The sequence below is a fragment of the Bos indicus x Bos taurus genome, chromosome 15 (genome assembly GCF_003369695.1).
Source record: "Bos indicus x Bos taurus breed Angus x Brahman F1 hybrid chromosome 15, Bos_hybrid_MaternalHap_v2.0, whole genome shotgun sequence".
Classification (NCBI taxonomy): Eukaryota; Metazoa; Chordata; class Mammalia; order Artiodactyla; family Bovidae; genus Bos; species Bos indicus x Bos taurus.
In genome coordinates this window covers 68,600,415-68,613,133 of record NC_040090.1, presented here as the reverse complement: position 1 = coordinate 68,613,133, position 12,719 = coordinate 68,600,415, and the positions used below count along the sequence as shown (strand labels likewise).

General features: G+C 41.8%; 1 protein-coding gene across 3 annotated transcripts in view; it reads right to left on the bottom strand.

The window, feature by feature from the left end:
- Positions 1–12,443, bottom strand: part of AMOTL1 (angiomotin like 1) — a 197,438-nt gene extending 184,995 nt beyond the window's left edge. The window contains exon 1 of one of the 3 annotated variants that reach the window (XM_027563867.1): positions 12,360–12,443. The gene's annotated coding sequence lies outside the window, so the exon portion shown is untranslated. The remainder of the gene's footprint in view (positions 1–12,359) is intronic. The other 2 variants (XM_027563870.1, XM_027563865.1) reach the window with 2 other exon arrangements.
- Positions 12,444–12,719: the final 276 nt, after the last annotated feature.

Sequence of the window (12,719 nt, the reverse complement as noted above, 5' to 3'; positions counted from 1 at the left end):
TGGTACATATACACAATGGAATATCACTCAGCTAAATAAAAGAACACATTTGAGTCAGTTCTAATGAGGTATACAAAACTGGAGCCTATTATACAGAGTGAAGTAAGTCAGAAAGAGAAACACCAATACAGTATATTAACACGTATATATGGAATTTAGAACGACAGTAACAATCACCCTATATGCAAGACAGCAAAAGAGACACAGATGTGAAAAACAGACTTTTGGACTCTGTAGGAGAAGGCGAGGGTGGGACAATATGAGAGAACAGCATTGAAACATGTATATTACCATATGTAAAATAGATGACCAGTGCAAGCTCAATGCATGAAGCACAGCCCTCAAAGCTGGCACTCTGGGACAATGCAGAGGGATAGGGTAGAGCGGGAGATGGGTGAGGGGTTCAGAATCGGGGGACACCTGTACACCCGTGGCTGATTCATGTCAATGTATGGCAAAAACCACCGCAGTATTATAAAGTAACTAGCCTCCAATTAAAATAAATTAATTTAAAAATCACATTAGATAATTTACCTTAGTTAATATACATGTTGTACTAGGTAAAGGAAATCAGATTGTCTCAATTTTCTAGGAAGTTTGTTACTTTTCTTACAGATTAAAACATTTGATTTAAAAAAAAGATTGGGAACAAGGTAAGGGTGCCTGAATCACTATTCATACTCAACATAGTACTGAAAGTTCTAGCCAATGTAATAAGACAAGACAAGGAATAAAAATCATATAGATAGGAAAGGGGAAATTAAAACAATTTCTATCTGTAGATGATATGATGATTTATGTAGAAAATCTCAAAGAATCTATTAATATAAGAAAAAATATCCCAAAACTATTGAGTTCAGAATGATTGCAGTATTTAATATCAACACACAAACATTAATTGTATTTTGAAGAGATATTGATCAAAGTATACATTCAGTTATAAGATGAATAAAATCTAGAGACAGAGTATACAAGGCTTCCCAGGTGGCACTATACATATCTATCTCAAAATGGATTACAGACTTAAATGTAAAACTATAAGGCATTTAGAAAAAATAGGAGAAAATCTTTGAAAACTAGGACTAGGCAAAAAGTTTTTATTCTTTCTTCTAAAAGAACAACCTACAAATGAAAATATTGATAAATTAGACTTTGTCAAAATTTAAAACATTTGCTCTTTGAAAGATCTTATTTAGAGGATGAAGTACAAATTTACTGAGTGGGAGAAAATATTCGTAAACTACACATCTGGAAAAAAGATATTTACCTAGAATATATAAAGAACTCATGGAACTCAATAGTAAAAAAAAAACCCTAAAAAAACTAAAGATCCAATTTAAAAATGGATAAAAGTCATTAATTTGACATCTCATTGTAGAGGATATATAGATGGCAAATAAGTACATAAAAAATATCAAACACTATTAGCCATTGGAGAAATGCAAATTAAAATCACAACAAGATATCACTACCCACCTATCAGAAAGTCTAAAATAAAAAATAGTGATAACACCAATGCTGACAAGGATGCAGAGAAACTCCATGACTTCTACATTGCTAAAAGTAATACAAAACGTTACGGCCACCCAGGAAAATAGTTTGGCAGTTCACCCTAAAACTAGAAATGGGCTTACCATAAGACTCAGATATTGTACTCTCAGGCATTTATCTCAGAGAAATGACAATTTATGTTCATGCAGAAACGTACACACAAATGCTAATAATTTTATTTGTAGTTGCCCAAAACTGGAAGCTACCCAGATAGCCTCCAATGGGTAAATGGATGACTAATTAAACAAATTGTACAATTCCACATGCTGAGGAATACTATTCAGCAGTGACAAAAGAATCCACTATTGATACATGCAACAACTTGGATAGGTCTTAAGAAAATCTTGCTGAGTGGAAAAGTCTGTCTCCACCACGTAATTACTGCATGATTGCATTTATATAACGCTTCTGAAATAAAATTATGCAGATGAACAACAGATTAATGGTTTTAAAATGTTAAAGATGAGTGGAGTGGATGCAAAGAGATAGTGAAAGAGAGCCTTGTGGTGATGATAGGGTTTTATATCTGAATTGTTGTGATAGTTACACCACATAGTTACATGATATTAACATCATAAAATGGCATACAGTTATATACATGTACACAAATGAGTTCATGTATAACATAAAATTCTAATAAGGTAGATAGATTGTACCAAGGTCAGTTACCTAGTTTTGATATTGTACCACAGTCATGCAAAATGTAAATATTAGGGAGACTGATTGAAGTGGGCACATACTCATGAATCAATAAATATTTCACTAGAAAAAAATTTTTAAGAAGTACACAGTCACTTCAGTGATAACGTGAATCACAACCTTTTCTAACTCAATGAAACTATGACCATGCCACGTAGTGTTACCCAAGACCGACAGGTCATGGTGGAGAGTTCTGACAAAGCATGGTCCACTGGAGAAGGGAATGGCAAACCACTTCAGTATTCTTGTCTTGAGAACCCCATGAATCGTATTAAAAGGCAAAAAGAAATGATACTGAAAGATGAACTCCCCAGACAGCATATTGGTAGGTTCCCAATATGCTCCTGGAGAAGAATGGAGAAATAACTTCTGAAAGAATGAAGAGATGGAGCCAAAGCAAAAACAACGCCCAGCTGTGGATGTGCCTGGTGATGGAAGTAAAGTCCGATGCTGTAAAGAACAATATTGCATAGGAACTTGGAATGATAGGTCCATGAATCAAGGTAAATTGGGAGTGGTCAAACAGGAGATGGCAAGAGTGAACATTGGTATTTTAGGAATCAGTGAACTAAAATGGACTGGGATGGGCAAATTTAATTCAGATGACCATTATATCTACTACTGTGGGCAAGAATCCCTTAGAAGAAATGGAGTAGCCATCATAGGCAACAAAAGAGTCCTAAATGCAGTAATTGGATACGGTCTCAAAAACGACAGAATGATCTTTGTTTGTTTCCAAGGAAAGCCATTCACTATCACAGTGATCCAAGTCTATGCCCCAACCAGTAATGCTGAAGAAGCTGAATGGTTCTTTGAAGACCTGCAAGATCTTCTAGAACTAACACCCAAAAAAGATGTTATTTTCCTCATAGGGGAATGGAATGCAAAAGTAGGAAGTCAAGAAACAACTGGGATAACAGGCAAATTTTGCTTTAGAATACAAAGTGAAGCAGGGCAAAGGTTAACAGAGTTTTGCCAAGAGAATGCACTGGTCATAGCAAACACCCTCTTCCAACAACACCAGAGATGACTCTACATATGGACATCACCAGGTGGTCAACACCAAAATCAGATTGCTCTATACAGTCAGCAAAAACAAGACCAGGAGCTGACTGTGGCTCAGATCATGAACTCCTTAATGCCAAATTCAGACTTAAATTGAAGAAAATAGGGAAAACCACTAGACCATTCAGGTATGACCTAAATCAAATCCCTTACAATTATACAGTGGAAGTGGCAAATAGATTCAAGGGATGAGATCTGATACACAGAGGGCCTGAAGAACTATGGACAGAGCTTCATGACATTGTACAGGAGGCAGTGATCAAGACCATCCACAAGAAAAAGAAATGTAAAAAGGCAAAATGGTTGTCTGAGGAGGCCCTACAAATAGCTGAGAAACGAAGAGAAGCTAAAAGCAATGGAGAAAGGGAAAGATATACCCATCTGAATGCAGAGTTCCAAAGAATAACAAGGGGAGATAAGAAAGCCTTTCTCAGTGATCAATGCAAAGAAATAGAGGAAAACAATAGAATGGGAAAGACTAGCGATCTCTTCAAGAAATTAGAGATACCAAGGGAAAATTTCATGGAAAGATGGGCACAATAAAGAATAGAAATAGTATGGACCTAACAGAAGCAGAAGATATTAAGAAGAGGTGGCAAGAATACATAGAAGAGCTATACAAAATAGATCTTCAAGACACAGATAACCACCATGGTGTCATCACTCACCTAGAGCCAGACATCCTGGAATGCGAAGTCAAGTGGGCCTTAGGAAGCATCACTACAAACAAAGCTAGTGGAGGTGATGGCATTCCAGCTGAGCTATTCCAAATCCTAAAAAGATGATGCTGTGAAATTGCTGCACTCAATATGCCAGCAAATTTGGAAAACTCAGCAGTGTCCACAGAACTGGAAAAGGTCAGTTTTCTTTCCAATCTCAAAGAAAGGCAATGCCAAAGAATGTTCAAACTACCGCACAATTGCACTCATCTTACATGCTAGTAAAGTAATGCTCAAAATTCTCCAAGCCAGCCTTCAACAGTATATGAAACATTAATTTCCAGATGTTCAAGCTGGATTTAGAAAAGGCAGAAGAATTCGAGATCAAATTGCCAACATCTGTTGGATCTTCAAAAAAGCAAGAGAATTCCAGAAGAACATCTACTTCTGCTTCACTGACTATGCCAAATCCTTTGTGTAAATCACAACAAACTGGAAAATTCTTCAAGAGGTGGGACTATCAGACCACCTTACCTGCCTCCTGAGAAATCTGTATGCAAGTCAAGAAGCAACAGTTATAACTGGCCATGGAACAACAGATTAGTTCCAAATTGGGAAAGCAGTATGTCAAGGCTGTATATTGTCATCCTGCTTATTTAACTTATATGCAGAGTCAGTCACTCAGTCAGTTCAGTCGCTCAATCGTTTCCGACTCTTTGCGACCCCATGAATTGCAGCACGCCAGGCCTCCCTGTCCATCACCAACTCCCGGAGTTTACCCAAACTCATGTCCATCAAGTCGGTGATACCATCCAACCATCTCATCCTCTGTAGTTCCCTTCTCCTCCTGCCCCCAATCCCTCCCAGTGTCAGGGTCTTTTCCAATGAGTCAACTCTTTGCATGAGGTGGCCAAAGTATTGGAGTTTCAGCTTCAACATCAGTCCTTACAATGAACACCCAGGACTGATCTCCTTCAGAATGGACTGGTTGGATCTCCTTGCAGTCCAAGGGACTCTCAAGAGTCTTCTCCAACACCACAGTTCAAAAGCATCAATTCTTCGGCACTCAGCTTTCTTTATAGTCCAACTCTCACACCCAGACATGACTGGAAATATCATAGCCTTGATTAGATGGACCTTTGTTGACAAAGTATTGTCTCTGCTTTTTAATGTGCTATATTGGTTGGTCGTAACTTTCATATGCAGAAGTACATCATGCTAAATGCCAGGCTGGATGAAGTATAAGCCGGAATCAAGAATGCTCGGAGAAATATCAATAACCTCAGATATGCAGATGACACCACCCTTATGGCAGAAAGCAAAGTGGAACTGAAGAGCCTTTTGATGAAAGTGAAAGAGGAGAGTGAAAAAGCTGATTTAAAGCTCAATACTCAAAAAACTAAGATAATGGCATCTGTTCCCATCAATTCATGGCAAATAGATGGGTAAACAATGGAAACAGTGTCAGACTTTATTTTCCTGGGCTCCAACATCACTGTGGATGGTGAATGCAGCCATGAAATTAAAAGACGCTTACTCCTTGGAAGGAAAGTTATGAGCAACCTAGATAGCATATTGAAAGGCAGAGACATTACTTTGCCAACAAAGGTCTGTCTAGTCAAGGCTATGGTTCTTCCTGTGGTCATGTATGGATGTGAGAGTTGGACTGTGAAGAAAGCTGAGTGCTGAAGAATTGATGCTTTTGAACTGTGGTGTTGGAGAAGACTCTTGAGAGTCCCTTGGACTGCAAGGAGATCCAACCAGTCCATTCTGAAGGAGATCAGCCCTGGGATTTCTTTGGAAGGAATGATGCTAAAGCTGAAACTCCAGTACTTTGGCCACCTCATGGGAAGAGTTCACTCATTGGAAAAGACCCTGACACTGGGAGGGATTGGGGGCAGGAGGAGAAGGGGACGACAGAGCATGAGATGGCTGGATGGCATCACTGACTTGATAGACGTGAGTCTGAGTGAACTCCAGGAGTTGGTGATGGACAGGGAGGCCTGGCATGCTGTGATTCATGCGGTCGCAAAGAGTCCAACATGACTGAGCAACTGAACTGAACTGAACTGAACTGGGGGCTTACCTGGTGTCTCAGACGGTAAAGACCCAGAGGGATGGTATGGGGAGGGAGGAGGGAGGAGGGTTCAGGATGGGGAGCACATGTATACCTGTGATGGATTCATTTTGATGTTTGGCAGAACTAATACAATTATGTGGAGTTTGGAAATAAAATAAAATTAAAAAAAAAAAAAAAAAGAATCTGCCTGCAATGCAGGAGAACTGGGTTCGATTCCTGGGTTGGGAAGATTGTCTGTAGAAGGGAATGCCAACCCAGTCCAGTAATCTTGCCTGGAGAATTCCATGGACAGAGAGGCCTGGTGGGCTACAGTTCATGGGGTCGCAAAGCGTTGAACACGACTGAGAATCTAACACTTTCACTTTTTCATTTCATTCACAAAGTATAAATAAAGCAGGAGAACTTAACACTCACACTTTGCTCTCAAGAATCATGTTATCCTTCACCTTGATTTTCCTACCAAAGTGATGGCATCTGTGAAATGGTCTTGACATTTCTGTAGCACCTTGGGCTCAGGATTCCTGCAAAGTCACCCAGACTTATTAAATAGAATGCTTAGAATAATGAGTTAAGATGTATTGATTGTTGAACTGCTCAACTTCTACGCAGTAGAAGGTCAGAAGACGACTCATGAAAAAATAAGAAAATATGATTTTAGCTTATATTGCTTAAGATACAGGAGAAATAATGCACAGTAATGCTTTTAAAGCCTTTGGAAATACATTTGGGAGAAAATAAGAAAAAACATTGGTGGTAGATTAAATAGTCAGAATATAGATAGTTGGTCTGTGTTAAGTACTCATTGAACACTTATCCTGGCCATCTGTGGTGTGACTGGTTGACAGTCTCTGGTCTTGCCGGGAGCCTGTGGCTTTGGGACTTGTGACAGCAGTAAAGCATAGGACTCTAACACTGTCACTACTGATGGGTTGACTGCTGTTCATTCAGCACCAGGTGTTAAACATCATCTCAGTTAATTATCATGAGAACTTTATGAGATGGTATTATTATCCAGCTTTTAAAGATGAAGAAATGGAGAAGACAGCCATGAAAAAGAACAAAGCAATGCCATTTGCAGCAACATGAATAGACTTAGAGATTATCATACTGAGTGAAGTAAGACAGACAAATATCATATGATATCACTTATATGCAGAAACTAAGAAAGGGCATGAACTTATTTACAAAACAGAAATAGAATCACAGATGTAGAGAACAAATTTACGGTTACCAAAGGGGATGAGGGAGGGATAATTCAGGAGTTTGGGATTAACATGTACACACTACTATATATATAATAAAACAGATAAGCAATAAGGTCCTACTGTATAGCACAGTGGAGAAGGCAATGGCACCCCACTCCAGTACTCTTGCCTGGAAAATCCCATGGACGGAGGAGCCTGGTAAGCTGCAGACCATGGGGTCGTGAAGAGTCGGACACGACTGAGTGACTTCACTTTCACTTTTCCCTTTTATGCATTGGAGAAGGAAATGGCAACCCACTCCAGTGTTCTTGCCTGGAGAATCTCAGGGATGGAGGAGCCTGGTGGGCCACCATCTATGGGGTCGCACAGAGTCGGACACGACTGAAGCGACTTAGCAGTATAGCACAGGGAGCTATATTCAGTATCTTATAATAACCTATAATGGAAAAGATTCTGAAAAAGAAGATACATATATAGATGTTGAAATAACTGAATCACTTTGCTGTATACTTGAATCTAACACAACATTATGAATCAACTACTGTACTTCAGTAGAAAGAAAGGGACTGAGAAGAGAGATGTCTATATCCTTTCCAAGGTCAGCCAAGTAGAAAATGTCAGAATCCAGATTGGAACCCAGGTCACGTGATTTCAAAACCCATGCTTTGACTACTAATCCCTGTGTCCAGACGAGAGCGTGTTTGTAAATCCTCGTCTTAGTTGCTCTTTTCTAAGGGTCTCACTTGCTTTCCCCCAGGCCTCTGGGCATTTTCTCAAATTCATGTTTTTTCTGCCTGTTTTTCCCAGCAAATTTCAGGTGGAGGATGGAGCAGAGCTCAAAGAGCAGGTGAGGGAGCCCTTCCAGCAGAGCTTTGTATGCATGGAGTTAGATTCCGAAGTGATGGGGCAGATGGCAAGAGGAGAGAGAGAGACAGAATTCTTTCACTGATTTGGCTATAAGGGTAAAACTAGGTAGTAAAGTAATTGAGTCTCTTTGGCAAGCTTTTAAAAAATAATATGCTAAATTTTTATTTTATTCATTCTATTTATTTTTGGCTTCCCTGGGTCTTCACTGCTACATGGGGGTTTTCCCTAGTTTCAGCGAGCAGGGGCTACTCCTTAGTTTCAGTAAATGGGCTTCTCATTGCAATGGTTTCTCTTGCTGCAGATACAGGCTTTAGGGCACACGAGCTCAGTAGTTGTAGTGAATGGGCCTGGGTGTCCTGTGGCATATGGAATCTTTTCGAATCAAGGATCGAACCCATGTCCCCTACATTGGCAGGTGGATTCTTAACCACTGGACCACCAGGGAAGTTCTCTCAGGCCTTTTTAATCAAAATGTTTTCTCCCTTAGTGATCTGAGGCCTAGACTTCTGCTGCCGCTGCCAAGTCGCTTTAGTCGTGTCCAACTCTGTGTGACCCAAGAGACGGCAGCCCACCAGGCTCCCCCATCCCTGGGATTCTCCAGGCAGAGGCCTGAGACTACACGTGGACAAAGAATTCTTTGGATAGACCCCTCTAGACCTCCAACACTCGTGGAGGCTTAATCTAGGCTGGCTTCTGCATAAGCAAGAATACATACCACCTTGTTCCAGTTATTTTTGCTGTGTAACAAACACCTCTAAACTCAGAGGATATGAATTGTCACATCTCTCAGGATGCGGTGGGGTGAGTGGGCTGAGCTGACTGGCTCTCCCTCAGGGTCTCCTATACAATGTAGTCAGACAGTGGCTGAGTCTGGAGTCATCTGAGGGGTTTTTTCCTGTAACCTAAGTGTGGATGGCTGGAAAATCTGGAGCAGGTTGGGTTTCTGTCCATGGAGCCTCTCCATGTAGTTAGCTTGGGCCTTCTCAGGGTGTAATGGTCTGAGTCACCAGCAGTCACGCATCGGGGCTGGCTTGTACAAACTTGTAAGAATTGATTCTATGTATTTCTTTCCAACTCTTGCTTTCAGTGCTGTCACTCTGGTGGCTTGAAATCAGCCACGGTGGGAGGGAATATTTATATCATGAAAACTGGTAAATAGTGCAAATCAGGGGGATTCCCCAACCCCCATAGATCCAGGTTACCAGCACATGATTTTATATGGTGGTTGGCTTCCCCTAGAGTGAATATGCCAAGAAAGCCAGGAGGAGGCTGCAAGGCTTCTGAGAACCTATCTATGGATGCTCCCATAGTTCACTTTCTTTTTATCCTATTGATCATCAAGTCCTTAAGGCTATGCCTGATTCAAGAAGAGGAGAATTACCCATGTCCCATGGAAGAATAGCAAAGAAATTGTATAATAGAGGAGCCAGCACAGAATAGGCATTCAACAAGTGTTTGATGAATGAATGAATGAGCAAAGTCACTTAAACTCTAATCTGTATCTCCTTAAATCACCCTGAATGTGTAAAGCCTTCTGGAAAGTTTTACATCAACATCAGAGAGGCCAGTGACCTTTAAGTCCCCAAAGAGCCTAAATCTAATACTGCTTGATATAAATCTATTTACACTGTCTGCCAGTATTCACAGACCTGTTTACTCAAGCCTGTCCCACTTACGTGCTCAACTGGGACTGTACACATGACAATGGCAGATTGCTTGTTTTATTGATGTTTTCATGCTAGGTACGTTTGCTCTACCTCTCTAAGTAAATTGCAGATTCCTTGAGAGCGTTCACATGTATTTCTTTGCCATTCCTTCTCCCCACCTTACCAAAACTAGATAATCATACATACACATACACGTGGATACTTATATGATAATTAGAGGTTATAAGCCTTAAAAGAGAAGGAAAGAAGGAAAGGAACTAAAAGCTCTCAATGGCTGTGTTTCATAAATGTTCTCATTTAACTCATATTCATCCCAGTGAAGTAGGCATTATTATTTCCATTTCATAATTGAGGAAAATGAGTCTCAAGAAAATTTAACCAATTTGGTCAAATCCACACTAGGAAGTAGGGAGCTAGGATTCCGACCTAGACCTGCATGGGTCCAAGGCCAGAGCTTTATGTGTTCTTTCCCATTGAAATATACACTCCCATCTCCCGCTACTTCTCTTTGCCCCCAACCTTGAAGTAGTCGCAAAAAGTCATAGAAATGCTAATGTTTTTAAACCCCAGATAGACTAATAGCTGTTTCAAGTTCTGCTTTTGTAAGAAACGTCCTTAAAAAGCTTGGGAGAGGATTTCCCTGGTGGCACAATGGATAAGAATCTGCCTGCCAGTGCAGGGGACGTGGGTTTGATCCCTGATCCAGAAAGATTCCACATCCTGCAGAGCAAGAGTCCGTGTGCTACAAATACTGAGCCTGTATGCCACAAATACTGAAGCCTGCGCGCCATAGAACCACACACCACAACTACTGAGCCTGCATGCTGCAATGACTGAGGCCTGAACACCTAGAGCCTGTGCTCCGCAACAAGAGAAACCACCACAATGAGAAGCCTGGATGCTGCAACGAAGAGTAGTCCCCGCTCACCGCAACCAGAGAATGCCCTTGGGCAGCAACAAAGATCCAGTGCAACCAAAAGCGAAAATAAAGTATTAATTAAAAAAACCTCTAATGTTTAAAAAGGAAAAAAATCAGCTTGGGATAGTAAGAAGCTTAAAGTGTCTTACACTAGGAAGGGAGTGAGTCCAAGAGGTCAGCTAAGCAGCTCTTACAATAATTCAGGCAAAAAACATTGATGGGATGGACGAAGGTACGAGTGGAGGGATGAGAAGGTGTGAAAAGTTTTGAAAACTATTAGGAAGACAGATCAACAGACTAGTGATGGTTTGGATCATGCAGGTGCTGTTCAGTCGTAGAATCACCGCTATGGCTGCTCTGGGAGAATGAGGCTGGAGAAAGGAAGCCAGGATGGGAGGTTTCCGTATTCGTGGAGAAGATGATAAGGGCTGAAAGTAGCCGTGGAAGTGGGAGAGAGGATGGATCTAGAAAGAACAAAGAAGAAGAATCTACAGGACATGCCACCAAGCTAGACGTGGGAATGTGAGGGTGAAGGAGGGGTCCAGGGTGAAGTCCAGAAATCTGTTGCAGACAGCCGGGTGCTTTTCACAGAGGTGGGGGACACAGGGCTGGGGGAGGGGGGCAGCTTTCAGGCAAAGATGGATTCTGAATGTGCCAGGTTTGAGGTGAATGTGTAAGCTGGCACTGGCAGCCAGAATGCAATTACATTTAAAACAAAACAAGCCTCTCTTATCTCAGTGAGATTCTTTGTCTCCTTCAGAGGCTGTGGATAAAAGCACTGAAGCCTGTGTGATGCAGGGTTCTGTGTCAGATCATAAAGCAACTCTGCAGTTCTCAATGTTTTCACTTTATAGTGGTTCAACTCTATCTCAAAAAAGCCATTTATCACCCAGTAGGGGCCTCTGTCATCACCATGATGTCTTTATCGAGAATTCCAAAGCTCATAGGAGCAGTATGATTCGATCAGCAGCAGTGACTCACATAACTTATAGAAAGTGTGGCAGGGAGGTTTCAGCGGCCCCTAGGGCCACAGGTTGGCCATACACACACACACACACACACACACACACACACCCCCCCCATAGGTTAAAACTCGCATGGACAGGCTCAAAGACATTTTTCCTTGCTTCTGTCCCACAAAAGAGCACTGGCATTGTTTACACAAGGCCCCTGCATGTCAGGACAGGGAGCCTGGCCCTTTGTGCCTGCTACAGAGGAAGAAGTGAAGCATTTAAGCGGGTGAATGAGCAGATGAAGACTCTCCACGGAGCACTGCTTTTCCCGCACATGAACTTTCATCACGAAACCCTCTACCCCAAATCCAAAGCCAGTTGTTAGGAAGGCAAATTGCATAGGGTCTCCCAGCTCAAGGAGACTACTTGTAGTTGCTTCCTCAGTGTATTCATTGTGCCGGTGTTACGACACCCGAAACCAAGCCTGGGTTAAACTCACATGCCCGTTGCAGTGTGAGTTAAGTGGTCACCCGGCTCAGGGCCTGCCAGCCCACCAGGTGGGGACCAGCTGCTTGAGAACCAACTGCCCTCCTCATTCAGAATGTCCTTTGACCCAACTCCAACTTTACCCAGAGAGTCCCCCGTCAAATCAAGCTTTCTTGCATGGAAACCCTCTAAAAAGGAGCTTCCTTACCTGAGAGAAGGTCCCGGTGCCTGGCTGTGGGGAAAAAAAAACCTAAAAAACCAAGTTCCAGCAGACGTGACAGGGACTCATAGAGCAGATCTGTTGCTTTTAAAAGAAGAAAGGTGACTTCATCCCTGGTGCCGTGGTGTTTAGAAGAGCAGTGAATGCTGCCTGACTGAGCCAACTCGGCCTCACCAGCGATGACTCCATCCAAACTATGCAGCCACTGCCCAGACATGCTCAGCCTTCAGAAGGTGGATCGCTGGAATCTGACTTGCCCCGGCATTTTCAGAAAGTTTCAGAAAGTCCGGAAGCATCAATCGCCTTCACTGGCACCAGGGGTAGGGAAACCACACACTTATTTCCCCC